Raw genomic sequence first — 14,928 nt, forward strand, 5'->3', positions numbered from 1 at the left:
TACTTTATACATCTCAAGGTTTGAGTATACTGACCCTCTAAGGGTTCAGGATCTAGTGAGCTAAATGGTAAAGGGTTCTCTTCCGGGATAATCCTACCGGCCCTTCTCTCCTGTGGATGGATGCTTGTTTTCTCTATTAAAAGTTCTGTGTATTTTCTCTAGCATACCACCAGCTCAACCATATATTGGATTATGTTGGATTTTGCAGCAACATTTTAATTGTGTCTCTTGATAGTACAAGTGTAATTAAATAGAAGACATGACTTGTGGAGTGTATTAATGCCATTTCTAAACATTAAGATGCTTAAAGTAGATTGACATTTTCAGAAATCTGCTTATTTGAGTTGTTGTCAAGAATGAGATGAGAAGATTAACACCACTCTCACGTCTGTAGGATCAATATGCTTAGTTTGTCACAAACACTGGGAAAACCTAATACCACCAGATTTCTGTCACATAGAGATATCAGGCAGCATGCTCACTGGATCATCTGGTTGGATGGAAGTCATAACTTATTTAATTCACTTACTTGATAAATCTAATTTAGATTGACATAAGTTTCTTAACAGGATGGCATTTGCCTTTCATCCTACATATTACGTTGTCTAAGAATCCCTTTACCCTGTCTTTATTTCACAGGGTTGGTTCCAGCTGTTGTCTCGGTGTCTCTCTCAAATGTAAACCTGCGTCCAGTATGGTAGTCTATTAGTGCTGTATATGTTTTGGCAAAGAAGGTCAGGCCTCTATTTTTCACCCATCATTGCCAATTTACAGGTCACAATTTCTATGTTAGACACGGCACCTCCCAGATGTGGGTTGAAAAACGCTGTACTTTGACAATGTCACACACACCCAAGTATTGGACCACTGTAAACTCTTCCCTGAGAAATGGTCTTAAAAGAGAACATGCACAAGTCTGGTATAATAAAAGAGGAGAATCAGGACATTAGAGGTATCATTGTACACGTGTGTGCGTGCGTGTGCGTGTGTGAGAAAACAGTTTAGTGCCCATGCAAATCCAACAAGAGAAAAATACCAAATTTAGCGTTACCTCACAGAGCTATAAAATGAGTGTGTGTGGGCTGCATTTATTTTCTGCTAAACTTGAAACATATATGTACTTAGCTCCACACAACATTTGGCTTCTGTTTTGGTGGTTCTTTGAATTTGTGATTGGTTTGAAAGGACGGCGTAGGAGAAGTTAAAAATGTGCAGGAAAACACATGCGGATCAGAGGAGAAGGGAAAGTGACTGTTTTTTTAGCAGGTCTAGAGTTGGTGCCTCACATCTGGGCCACAACCTCGCTGTATTATCTGAGATGGAGAGGTTGGACAAAAAAAGGGAAAAATAGGCTGATCTCCCCCAGGAGAACGAGAGAAAACAGCTCATTCGTGGCAGCATTATGTTTGTGTGTGTGTGTGTGTGTGTGTGTGTGTGTGTGTGTGTGTGTGTGTGTGTGTGTGTGTGTGTGTGTGTGTGTGTGTGTGTGTGTGTGTGTGTGTGTGTGTGTGTGTGTGTGTGTGTGTGTGTGTGTGTGTGTGTGTGTGTGTGTGTGTGTGTGTGTGTGTGTGTGTGTGTGTGTGTGTGTGTGTGTGTGTGTGTGTGTGTGTGTGTGTGTGTGTGTTCACTGAGCAGTGTAACAGTGCGCCCTAGTGAACGTGCTGAGAACTGCATCAGTGGAGATTGAAGACTGCAGATGAGCTCAGATCTCCTCTCTGCGATCAAAGTATTTCTCTGAGAAGACATTTGAAGTGAAGTCAGAGCGCCATCATCATCACTGAACTCATCATTTCTCACAGCAAAAAGAGCCTGAAGCCTACCTTTTTTTATTGGAAAAGGAGGCCTGTGACAAAGGCCAAATGTTCTTGCCAAGTGAAATATGTTAGTGCTTACACAATATTTGCTCAAGAGTTGTTTTTGAGCCTTGGATTTCTTGTTTCAATACGTAGTAATACAACACAAACCCCCGCCACAACCAGATGACAATGAAGTTGTCCATCCATCTATCGCTATAGGCGTTCTTATATCTGCCAAAAACACTTGCACACACATTCCCAGTGGTGTGCCCCAACATTCCGGACGTCAGGCGACATTCCTCAGGCTGCCTTTGAAGAGTCATTCTGATCATAAAATGGGGATTTTACATCACTAAAGAATAATATAAATTAAGTGATACAGCAGTGGCACAGTGCACCATCCTCAGATTAGCATTGTCTTTACATGCATGTGTATATCTCCCTCCTTATGCATGTGTGTGTGGTGTTTATGTGTCCGACTTTGCACATGTTTATGCGTTCACGTGCACCGGTGCAGCTTGTAACTCTAGCCCAGCATGTTGCTCAGGAACACCGCAGATGTTCAGATGTTTCTCCTCGGAAAACAAACAGAACAGAGGCCATTTTTCTCCAGGGCAGAGGGACTGTCAAAATAAGAGCTGCCCCCCCCTTTGGACCTCTGCTCCCAACAGTGACTCTCTTTATTCATAGGCAGATCACTACTTGATTTGAACTGCTCTGAAAAATGTTTTGCAGGATGTTTTTTACCTGCATTTGGCTGCATCAGGTTTTCTTCCGTAGTCTGTTTTTATGTGTGTTTGCACATGCGTCTGGGCCATCCATTACCCTTGTGGAGCACAGAGGAGGGGCTTTGAGGGCGATGATTCCTCAGACTGTGAGAGATTTAAAATGCTGAAAGGGGAGGGAGGGGCTGGAGAAAACATGGTGGGAGAGCAGGACACCCCTGCCACCCCCTTCTCCTACTTCTGCTCCACCTTTGATTAATGGCTCGCTCCCCATGGTGTATGACAGAGCCTTGAAGGGCCCCCAGGTGAAGACCTTAGGGAGACAGGAATGGGGAAACACATGAGGAAAGAGTTCTATCCCATCACATGTTAGAGGCCAAACATTTGTCTTTTGGCCTTATATTGTTGATAACGTGGGTTATTTTAACCTGACACATGCGTCAGTCTTGCACATGAACGGGCATTTTAAGACGTGTAATTAAAGAGCGCGTACTGGCATAGAAAATCCTTTTGTAGATGAATGTGACAGAGTCGGAGCAGAGGGGAAGCAAACAAGCTGTTTGAGCTGTGAAATCGAAGAGGATCAAAGTGTCAGCGAGTCATAAATAAATCCTGTCCCTCCCTGTGGATGGATGGAGCGGACATTGAATTACACTGATTCCAACAGCCCTGTGACATCAGGAAAACACTGTGTGTGTGTGTGTGTGTGTGTGCGTGTGCGTGTGCGTGTGTGTGTGTGTGTGTGGATTTTTTAACACTCGATCCTTCAACAGAAAGCAATGCCACTGTGGCTTACTTGTGAAAACTACGGAGGTGGTTCATTAAACCTCTATTGGCCAGTACATCTTCCCAGAAGATGTGTGTTTGATGCAATGTTAGGGAGCTGCGGTGCTATGAGCTTGTTTCCTCTGGGCCACATGTGCTCTTTGGTGCAGAGCCGGCGCAGAGCGCAGCAGTAATGAGAAGTCCAGGTGCAGATTTTACCCTCAGGGAGGAAGTCCTTGTTTACTCATATTTAACCTTGTTTCTGACCTCCCCCCCCCCCCCCACTGAAATCACATTGATTCCAAAACTGTGGCGGCATTCAACCGGTTACCATCATGTTGATTGATTTTGTAACTGATACTGTATAATAAATACATGCTGATACAGATGGTTATTGGCTTGTTTGTAATAAATAGCTGCATGTTCAGACCTCACGATGATGTCAGAAATAAAACCAAAAATCGCATTTTGTACTTTATTCACAGGCTAGTACAGAAACGCAGGTGGTTCAGCATCGTTTTTTTTAATGACCACATAATGTGCATTCCCTAGGGTAAATAGATGTTTATTCACATAGAAACCATGTTTAAATACAACTGGGCAATATCGCCAAAATCTTCTATCCAAGGTCATTTCATATCTTGATAACACTGCAGAATGTGTCACAATATAGCATGTTTTTTGGTAATTTAGTAAATAAATATTCTTTATAAAATAACCACATAGTAAATCCTATTTCTGTAGACTCATGTGTGAATTACATACTTGATGAAATGTACTTAATAGTACTTATATTTTATTAAAAACTTTAGTCCAAAATAAACATAACGACGTGCAATGATCCAAATGTAAAGTGTCGTCCAAATTATGTTAATTTAGCTGTAACAAAGTTTGGCTGCTAATAGATATTGTTATGTTGTTTTGCGGATACATATATACAGTAAATAAGGTCATTGCCCAGCCCTAATGGTAAATAAAACAAGAGATCTTCAGTTATGCAGTTATACATTCAGACTCAAAAGAAACTCAGTGAAAATAGTGGACCCTTTCCACTATTTTCATAAATGTGCAGGAAAAATCATTTATATCACTCTCAACCTAGCACTTGGTCCCATCCTGCACTGGTTTTCAGCAGGTCGTGGCAGTGTACTACAACATATTTGATTTATTTTGGTTTAATTTTGTTCATTATTTTTATACATTTAATATATGTTTGGTTATTTTCAGCTGGTTGTAAAAGTGTACTAACAATACCACAAAGTTTCTTATTTAACTTATTTGTATTTATTATTTCTATATTCATTTAAATCTTTTTATATTGACTTTATTTATGTTATTTATTTATCTGCTCCAACACCTGTTTTGTTGTGGCTGGTTCAGCGTTAACTCCTGATCAACATGAGTCCCTGTACCAACTTATGAGGAACCTACTGAAAGGTCGTCATCACATCAATGCCAAACTACAGTAGTTTGGCTCATGCTTTTATCCAAACCAACTAGCGTTTGTCCCCAGACGTTTGGGGTTCTGGCTCAAGGACAGGGTGACATGTGGACAGAAGGAGCTGTGGATCAAACCACTAACTTTAGGATGAATGGCTCTACAACCTGAGGCTGCAGTTACCCGACACACATTAAATTGGCCATGAAGTTTAGCTGACCATTCTTCAGTGGCAGATAAGACAGAGTCTGCCTTTGACCAACAGAGGGCTCTCTTGTCAGTATAAAAAACATTCACTAGTCTTACAGGAATACGGTCTCCCGTGCACCGTCACTTTTCTCCTGTAGGGGGCAGAATAACCCTACTTTGGCTCTTAGTGCTCTCTGCATTTGCCAAATGCACTGAATGCCCTACCTCCACCTTTCTTTGAGTAACAGAGGGAGCTGATCAACTCAACATGGTTATCTCACTGTGAACACTTTCTCTGTGGCATGGCCTGATGTCTGCAGCAGCTGATGCACCTCAGGAATGATCTTGAATTGAGGAGTGATGAAAACTTTCCCTTACCGGTTAGGAGAAACACAGACAGACGCACACATTCAGACTTTGTGCTGGAGTGTGCGCTTACTGCTAAATCATGCGTGTGCAAACTTCCACTGCATATTTCACCAAATTAAAAAACACTCTCTCTGTCCTGGCTTGGCATATACAGACACTCAGTCATCACAGTGCTAATGACATTCTTTCAAACCCATGCAGGTACGATTGGATAACAACACACGCCAGTTTTTTTTCTTTATAGTTTTCTTTGTAGGGGTAAAATTTTAGAGTTAGTATTTGAGAGTGCTATTAGTTTATTTATTGTCAAATATTGTAAAAAGTGAGATTTCAACCATGTAAGCAGAAACATTGTTGACACAAAGTTAGAATTTTCACATATCACAATCAACAGCACAAACAATGTCAACATCATTTCAATTATCTGTCTCTGTTGGTTACTTTTCTATGGCATGATTTCAACTTTAAAGGTCCCATATTGTACAATGTGAGATTTCCAGGTATTCTGATTATAAAGCAGGTGGACGTGCTATATAAATACACTACATCGACAAAGACATGTCCACAGCCTGTATTCAGAAAGTGTGTCTTTAAAGCTTGTAGCGTGCAGATGCGGAAGACCTGGAAACACTGACCAATCAGAGCAGACTGGTCTTTTTCAGGAGGGGGTCTTAAAGAGACAGGCGCTAATACAGAGTCATTCAGACAGAGGGTGAATACAGGTATATTCTTATGCAATAAAGTCCTTCAAAAGGAATAAAAAGGAAACTGGTGGTCTGACCATATTCATAAAAATATTCATATTCATGTGAATTTCACTTTTTGCAAACAAGGTCAGATTTAATGGCGTCAATTCTTGCATCACTTATGTAAGAGTTGCTAAGTTGCAGTGTCTCTTCTCTTCTTCATTCCATAACATTTTCCTGGCCAGCCGATTGCTTGATAAAATACCTTTAGCTCGTAAAATGTAATCAAATCTCCCGGACTATTCACTGTTAATTACAGCTCTCAAATTTCACATTGCAGGAAAAGCCCATGCAAAACATACAAGATACTCACACACACACACACACACACACACACACACACACACACACACACACACACACACACACACACACACACACACACACGTTCATGTGTGTATATTCACAGGTACCCCACAGACGGGTGTATTTTAATGCACACATGTAAAGAGAGGGACCCTGAGATTGTATAAGCTATGCTGTGCTTATTCAGTGCAGCAGCCGCCTTTTTAGCCTATGTAAAAGTCCTAGGTTGCCATGTCAACCAACAGAAACATAAATCCTGCAGACTGGCCAGATAAGCACCTTGTGACACAATATATGAACTCAGACACCCTAAGTACACAAGAGCACATACACTTTTCAGAGCTTTGCTTAAAGGACGTAAGTGTTTTTAGTGTTTTAGCTCCTTAACTTCAAAACATGTGTTCCACACACTTTGATGAGCATTAGGAAGTGTATGCCGTACAGTTTCCGGTTTTGGTCCTTACCATTAGATTACCTACACTACATTTTTAGTTGCACTGGCAATGTATTTAAAGTAATGTGTTACATCTCAATGATAATGCAGCCATGACAAAAATAATTCAGATTTAATGTTTGAGCTGGGATTGTTACACAGCTCAGAGAGGTTTCAAGAGTCAGATTTGTGAAGTGTAGTAAATGGGCTAAATGTGAAAAACAATGTCTGGTGTTTTATAGCTTCTCTAGTCAATATTTTATGAATTCAGTTTGTATGTATGAAATCGTTAGCATATTTTATCTCATGTCTTTTTTGTTTTCTGGCTTTCAACTTTACGGTTTTGGTTCAAAGAATAATGCTACTGTTTTTATGTGATCCCTAAAGTTTTTTGTAATAACTTGCAATCCTTTCACTTTTTTATCTTGCCATTTTTTCTGTCCAAATCTTTGGTGTACGACTTGGTTTATGAAATTCCCATCCACCTCAGCTGTACTTTGTGTTTTATACTAATTAGGTATGCTATCATACTAACACACTGAACAAATATGGTGATCACGGTACAGATTACAGCTGCATGCGGATATTAGCATTTACCTCGAAACGCACCTATACAGCCCTTAGACTGTAGAAGAAACAGCAAGAAAAGAAAGAAACAGAAAACTGCAGTTACACTGTTGTCAAGAAAACTTTCCCGCAAGCTAACGCTAGCGCTAGCAACAAACATGCAACATAAATTATTAGGTAACCAAAATGTCAAATTTAACTTTCATGAACTTTTGTGTTCTAGATATGTATTGACAGGTAACCATGGTAGTGACTTGTCAATCAAAAGGTAGCCACGACCTCGGACATATTTAAAAAATAAACGTGCTGTATTGTAGAAGAAACTACTGATTGAGACGATAAACTCATTAGGAAAATGTTTATGAGGTAATAAATCAAGTGAGAAGTAGGCTAATTTTCTCATTGACTTCTATACAATGAGACTTCTTTTTGCAACCAGTGGAATTGCCCCCTGCTAGAAATGAGAAAGAATTCAGGTTTAGTCCCTTCCGCATTGACCTCACTTTTCAGACCCGGAACCTGCATCAGTTTCTTTTATACCGTCCATGGTTCGGCCTCACAGACCTGAATTGCTAATATGCTCATAATGAGCCACAACAACTCCACGGTGACAGCATTAAGACCATCACATGTTTATCCCATCAATCCACTGAAGTACATTTTGTAGTAGACGTGTGAATAAGCACCTGGTGTTCCACTGAGGCAGTTATGTAACTACAAGGAAATTTATGACACAGAAGAACTAACACACTATACAGTCAGCCAGACAGCCACTGTAAAACTAATGTGGAAAAGGGGGCTGTTTAACATCCCACAATAACACACACTATTATGCTAACACAGCTCCCATATGAAGGAGGGGACTAATGTTGCATTGCGTGCAGAGTTGTAATTTTGTCTTTGTCTGGACTCGGTGGCATTCTCTGCGCCTTGCCAGTTTCACTGATTTACCTCAAAACCACGTTTGAAACACTGTAACTACCGGAATTATGATACACACCACCATTCAAACACACACACACACACAAACACACACACACACTGCTACTACACACTCACAAACACACAGCACTGTAATTACAGAAGATCAAAGTGAAATTCAGAGAGTCTGAAAGTCCAGCTAATAGTAGACAACAGCGGGGTGAAACAAATCATGAGGAACAATATCAAAGAGTGAGCCCTAGGTCAGCATCAGGACATGACTATTTTCATTCTGCTGCTAATGCTGCAGCCATTATTCAGTCTGGGAGAATTGAGAAATTCAAAATGACAAAGAGAAAAATGTGACAACTTTAATTTGAAAAAACAGATTTTGCCTATTATAAAGTACGTGAAAGCATTGTTGACAAGGTATAGCAAATTGCTGTGTGTGCGTGCGTGCGTGCGTGCGTGCGTGCGTGCGTGCGTGCGTGAGTCGACCAGCTGCTTTAAAAGACCTTAAGCCAGATGGGAAATTAGTGTCTGCCACTCTCTAATTGAGCAGATCATTGCCTTGTGATTTAAGCCACTGTCCCAACCTTCATCTCTTTTGTACACACACATACGCTCGAACACACACGTAGAGCTCTCTGATCCACGTTTAGCAATACACATGTGCAATCTAATTCTTCTAAGTCATTTATTATACCCACGCACATTGGCAGAAACTCCCTTTGCCGGCAACAAGGTGTTTCCCCCTCAGCGGGTGAGTCCTACCCGCCTGCTGTTTGATCTCCTCACGCCTGTTAGCAGACAGCCCAACATCTGAGGGCCTTGTTGCCAAGCCACTGTGCAGCCCACATGCCTGTCCAGCAACACAACCACCCAGCTGACATGAAAGCACCCCTGGAGACAGTGTTTTACATGTAGATTCCTCTGTTCCCCGCAGGTATGCTGGCTGTGGTCCGCCCTAACCATGAAAAGTTTTTATCGCAAGTGGCATGGCTGAGACCACACCTTTCTCCGCATGTGATTAATCACATCCACTGTAAGCGCACTCTTGTGCAGCAGGGAAGACCTGGGATGTTTGTGCCCTTCTCGCATTACAATTTTCTCGTCTTCATTTTCTGACACGCAGCCGCACATTGTGTTCTGTGTGTGTGTGTGTGTGTGTGTGTGTGTGTGTGTGTGTGTGTGTGTGTGTGTGTGTGTGTGTGTGTGTGTGTGTGTGTGTGTGTGTGTGTGTGTGTGTGTGTGTGTGTGTGTGTGTGTGTGTGTGTGTGTGTGTGTGTGTGTGTGTGTGTGTGTGTGTGTGTGTGTGTGTGTGTGTGTGTGTGTGTGTGTGTGTGTGTGCGCGCGTGTGTGTGTCAGTCAGTATGAGGGGCATTGTTCTGCACTTCCTACAGAGTCTATGAAGCAGCCCAGATTAACAGGTCTTGTGTTTTCTCTCAAGCAGACCACTCTGGAGAGGATTAGGCTTAACACCGGAATTCAGACGAACGACCGTGGACCAAACTTGGTCAGCCACACTTTGTCACTGATAGTCGTATGAGGTTGTCATGGTTTGAAGAATTATTTAGGTTTGTAAATTAAATAGTATTAGCAGTGCAAAGCTGAAAGACTCTGTCATCCTCCCGCGGTTAAAATCAAACGTAAAGGTAAATGCCTTGTAGCGTCTTATAACCTTATATGTGCATGTTTCCTCAGTACAGCTGCTTTATGTCTCCTGATAGCACCGTGTGGATGTGACTTCCTCCTGACCTAGAGATGGCATGGTTGCCCTGGTGACAGCGAGCATCATGTAAAGGAAAAGGGGCATGACAAGCACAAAGCTCTGAGAAACCACCACCTCTGTCTTTCTGTTCTTTTATACAGATATACAGTAGCAAAGAGATTTTCCTTCCCTGCATTCCACATTCTCATCTGGTTTACTGTTTGATCTGAGAAAACAAAAAAACTCTCTCTCTCTTTCTCTTTCTCTCTCTCTCTAAAAATCCTAGTCTCTCCTTTTTTTCTCATACCAGAATAGAATTTTTGATCCGGTTTCAAAATAAGCTGGGGTATTTATAAGTAGGCTCGTTGTCTACATTCCACTGATAAGTGCGTATAGTGATTCATTTTGATTGTGGTGTCAGGGATAGACGGTGAGTTGTTGCAGTGTTTTTGAGGGTTGTTGAGGAAACAGCCTTTCTAATTGAATGTTCCCTGTGTGCTTCAGCGGAGGCCATATCCCCTGTAAGCAGAACTGTGTTGCAGAGGTAATGGACTTCAATGCCTTCTTACTCCCACATTTCTTTCCCCTTTTTTTAACCTATTACTTATTTACACACATTGTGTATCCAGCCAGCCTCTGTTTGTATCATTACTGTGTAGTATCATATGCTAGAGTAAAATCTTTATTGGACCTGAGTTTTAGTTTTCACAATAAAAGATAAGTGAGAACACATCATCTTTTTTTCTTAGTATGAACACATCTTTCAAAAAGACCAAAATAATTAATGAATCATGAACTTACAAACAAGCCAAAGCCACACAGGATGTTTGTATACTGTATCATATATCATATGAAAATATGTAAACGCGTCGCATTATTGCACTGGGTGCTGGGTGGCGTGTTCCATCGTTACCATGGGCATAGGCACTGAAATGTATTTTGGGTCAATCCCATATACACCATCCTGCTACTGTAAATACTCAAAGTCATATTTCCAGAAGGATTGCACGGTTTTTGTAGATGTCAAACCTGCATAAATAAGACTAAATTGAGATTCTCAAATGCCCACAAAGAAATCCTTTGTCCACCTGTCCATCAGCCCTAAATGCAAGCCAGACAGAGCCTAACCCCTAAAACACTGTTGTGTGTGTACTGTGAGTGTGTCCTTGGAGACAGGTGAAGGTTTGTGTACGTGCTGTATATTCTGTATGCTATATGGCATTTTCCTTAACAGCAGTTACTGTATGTGTCCAAGGCGAAGTTCTTTTGTGTGGACAACCGCGCTGCCAAGCAACTAGCGTCTCAGTGCTCCTGAGCTCTTTGCACATATTTAAGTTATGTAATATGCATACATTTGGCGCAACATTGGCCACTTTCTATGTAAATGAGCCTCATCGCAAAACAATCCAATTCACACAGATCAGGACTTATAACAGTCACAGTGAAATCATTAGTGTGTTCAGAGTGTTGGTGGTAATGAAGCACGTCTATATGCGGGGTCCTCTGCTTTCAATCATGCCTTCTTCTTTTACAGACTGACAGACTGGGATATTATATACCAAATACTGTATGTTTTCTCTCTGTCACATTTAAATTCCTCACCTGAAGTTTAAAGGCATGCCTCTCAGAAAGTTTCATTTTTCTGTTAATCTCTGCCGTTGGTCTACCTGATGGGTTCTTGGCACAAAGGCAACATTTATACTTAGTTTGGTAATTGCAGTACATCCGCCAAGTGTGAAGTAGATGAGTTGAATGGATATGCTAATTACAGACGCACACACAGACAGAGATTCTTTTTTTTGTAGTTTGGACCTTTACGTTTTTCAGCTTCGTCTTTGATTGCTTCACTGCTCCCTTGTTATTTGTTGATTTTGATTCCCCATGCAGCTTCATAGATTACTCTGTGCCTCTGGTTTGTAGGTTCCACCTTCTGAGCGTCACAGGTTGCACTCATAGCCCTCTTGGTTAGTATTGCTCACCTCTGGCTCTGTTAGATTTAATTAAGAAAACCCTCAATCAACCATTTCCTGCCTAGACTTTCCGTATCAAGACCAAACTACATTCTCTCTGCCTAATCTCTCTCTCAGCAGCACAGTTCTGAGTCAGTGTTGGCTGTTGACATTTTGTAAACAACAATTAAACTGAGTTGGTTCAGGAAGTGCATGTGTATAGATGGAGATGGCATTTAAGCGATTCAAATGAGACGTCTTACTCATGGTTTCCCATCAGTTTCAAGAAAGGTGTAATATGTAAAGACAAGAAATTATGCTGGAAGACAGTCAGGTGATTGTTGACTGTCAAATGACTGATTAGAACAAACCGGAATTCAGCTCACATGTCTGCGTGAGAGACATAAGACATTGCTTAAACGTGGTGTGGTGCCGTTATGGTGGGTGGCGTGGCGTGGCATGGTGGCGTGGCATTAAATGAATTCAGACACAGGTGTTCAGCCTCACAGCCAAGCTGAATGTTCCCCGGATCAGCACCTGGTCCTGCTCAGGATCTGTAGCGCCGCGATCAATATCTAAACCACAGATTGCCTCAGGGGGAGGGGAGGCCTGCATCCAACAGCCTCAGTGCAGCCCCAGACCTAGTCCTGGACCTGCACTGTATGCTTTGGCAACAAGTCAGTAAGCGCCCTCACAGCAGACACGCAAGCACTTGAACAGATATACACACCTCCTCCTACCTAGCCCTAATAATGTATCCAGCCCACTCCCATTCCTCCTGCCACAAAAACATTAAATATCTAAGCAGTGGGTTTCAACACGTGGTTACTGAAGGATCATGAAGCTAAATTTACGGCATATTTGCATGTTGTATTTCACCATTTCTCATTTAAATGCTCAGAGACAAACATCAGTTGTAGTTTGTTTTGTAAGGATGGCTTTCTCCTCTGCGGGTGTCTAGAAAGATAAGACCCACATCTGACTGAGTCTTCACGCTCTGCTCCGTCAAATAGCCCGGCTGTTTTTCCTCAGTTAGTTTACCTCACAGCCAGGGCAGCGCAGCAGAGCCAGACACTTTACATTCCCCAAGACAGAAACTCAAAACAAAGATATGCCGTGCTAAATTTAATTTTGCCTATATGGGAAGGAAAAAGTAACTAACCGAGAACAATGACAGAGATTAAAGCCTGACAAAGTCAAGCTGTTCAGCCGTCGTTATCTAACTGTGCGGACATTGATGTATTCCTCAACATATAGAATGTGCCAAATGCAATGAAGGAAAGTATTCATGCAGGTCATATTTCAGCCTTGTGAAAGTTATTACTTGTCTAGGAGTGACACAGCTCCCTTTACCTCCTATAAATGTACAATATGTTACAGGCAGTAACTGTCGGTGTATGAGTTATAAAAGAGACCTTTTTACCTTAGTTTTGAAGATGTTAGATCTTATCTTTAACACTCACATGCATGTGTCTGTCTGTGCTTTCATTCCAAAGTAGGGCTGTATAATATGTGAGCTCATACGCTGTTATATAATCGTGTCAAGTAAGAGCTTTAAATGAGTTTGCGGGGGTTTGATGGTAACCCCTCCGCGGCATAAGTCAAGCATAGCCTTTTGAGTCCAGCTTAATCAGTCTAATCAAAGTATGAGTGCCTGGCTACTCTAGTTACCTTTTGGTGAGGGAAAGGCATACAGGAATCTGTATTAATGAACGATGGAGATATTCCTGTTAGTATGTTCTACAGTATATTCATATTTATTCCAGCATTTTGTTTTTTTCATGGTCATTTTTAACGTTACGTCTTTTCACTATTGCTGTTTTCAAGTATTCTAGCAGCATTGCTCTGGGGAATGGAAATGTCGGTATGTTACTTGGTCTACTACTTTGGTTCATGGTGAAACATCTCAACAACTATTGGATGGATGGTCATGACTTTTTGTACAGACATTCATGATCCCCAGGGGATAAATGCTGCTGCCGATCCACTGGCTTTTCCTTTAGTGCCGCTATGAGGTCGACATTTTCTCTTTTAATAAAATGTCTCAACAACTATTGGATGGATTGCCATGAAATTGGGTACAGACATTATTGCATACGTTAAAACCTAACATTCCAAACACCACCCTCTTGTCAAAATGTCAATTTGTCCAATGTCTTAGCTTTTGACAAAATACCTGCAAAACGTATAGCATTTCAGCCTCAATTGTACTTTGTGTTTAGTGCTAATATGCTAAATTAAGCTGGTGAACACAAACATACCTGACAAACATCATCATTTTAGCATTTTCACTGTGAGTATGTTAGCTTTCTGACATTAGCATTTAGCTCAAAGCATTACTGTGCCTAAGCTTCCAAGAGCCACTAACATGGCCGTGGACATGCCGTATAATATGAGTATATATAAATATATATAGACCTTTAGACCTCTAAATGTGTCCTAGCTTATTTCCTGTTGCAGTGTATGTGAATTGCATCAGATGACAGGAAGTTAACAAGGACCGAGGATGTTGCCTAGCAATGGAATTCCATTAAAAAGGTTTATACATATTGTATATGCTCTGAGAGAAGGAAGACATGAAGTGGCTCCTGTAGCTTAATCTTTTTATCCCAGCACCAAGTTCAAAGCATCTGACTCGGAGGAAGTGGGAGCTTAAAGTTAAAGTCTGTCGTAGACTGAGAATATGAAATTATTATTTTAAAATACATACTGTATATTACATTCTTGTGTAAAAGTACCCCATCTTAAGTAAATTTGCTGATTTGCAGCACTGATGACGGAGTCCTCAAAGTCTGTGTCCTTCATTAGGAGCCTGTCAGAATTAGCTATGTTGTGAAGAGTTTTCAGATTTGCTTTTATATCTTCTATAACACAGCTGACCACCTCGTTAACAGAAGGCAGCTACATTCCTGAGCAGCTTCAGAGGGAAGCACAGGTGCCAGTCGACCTACTTTGCAAAAAAACAGAGCTGTAAACTGCCTGGTTGGCTGCTATCCTATATCTTCTTTCATGG

The 14,928-nt window shown here is 41.3% G+C and overlaps 1 protein-coding gene across 1 annotated transcript in view; it reads left to right on the forward strand.

Moving 5' to 3' along the window:
- The window catches only part of scfd2 (sec1 family domain containing 2), a 93,520-nt gene that overhangs the window by 63,629 nt on the left and 14,963 nt on the right, over positions 1 to 14,928 (forward strand). The gene's annotated exons all lie outside the window — the stretch shown is intronic.

This window comes from Echiichthys vipera (assembly GCF_963691815.1).
Source record: "Echiichthys vipera genome assembly, chromosome: 3".
Taxonomy (NCBI): domain Eukaryota; kingdom Metazoa; phylum Chordata; class Actinopteri; order Perciformes; family Trachinidae; genus Echiichthys; species Echiichthys vipera.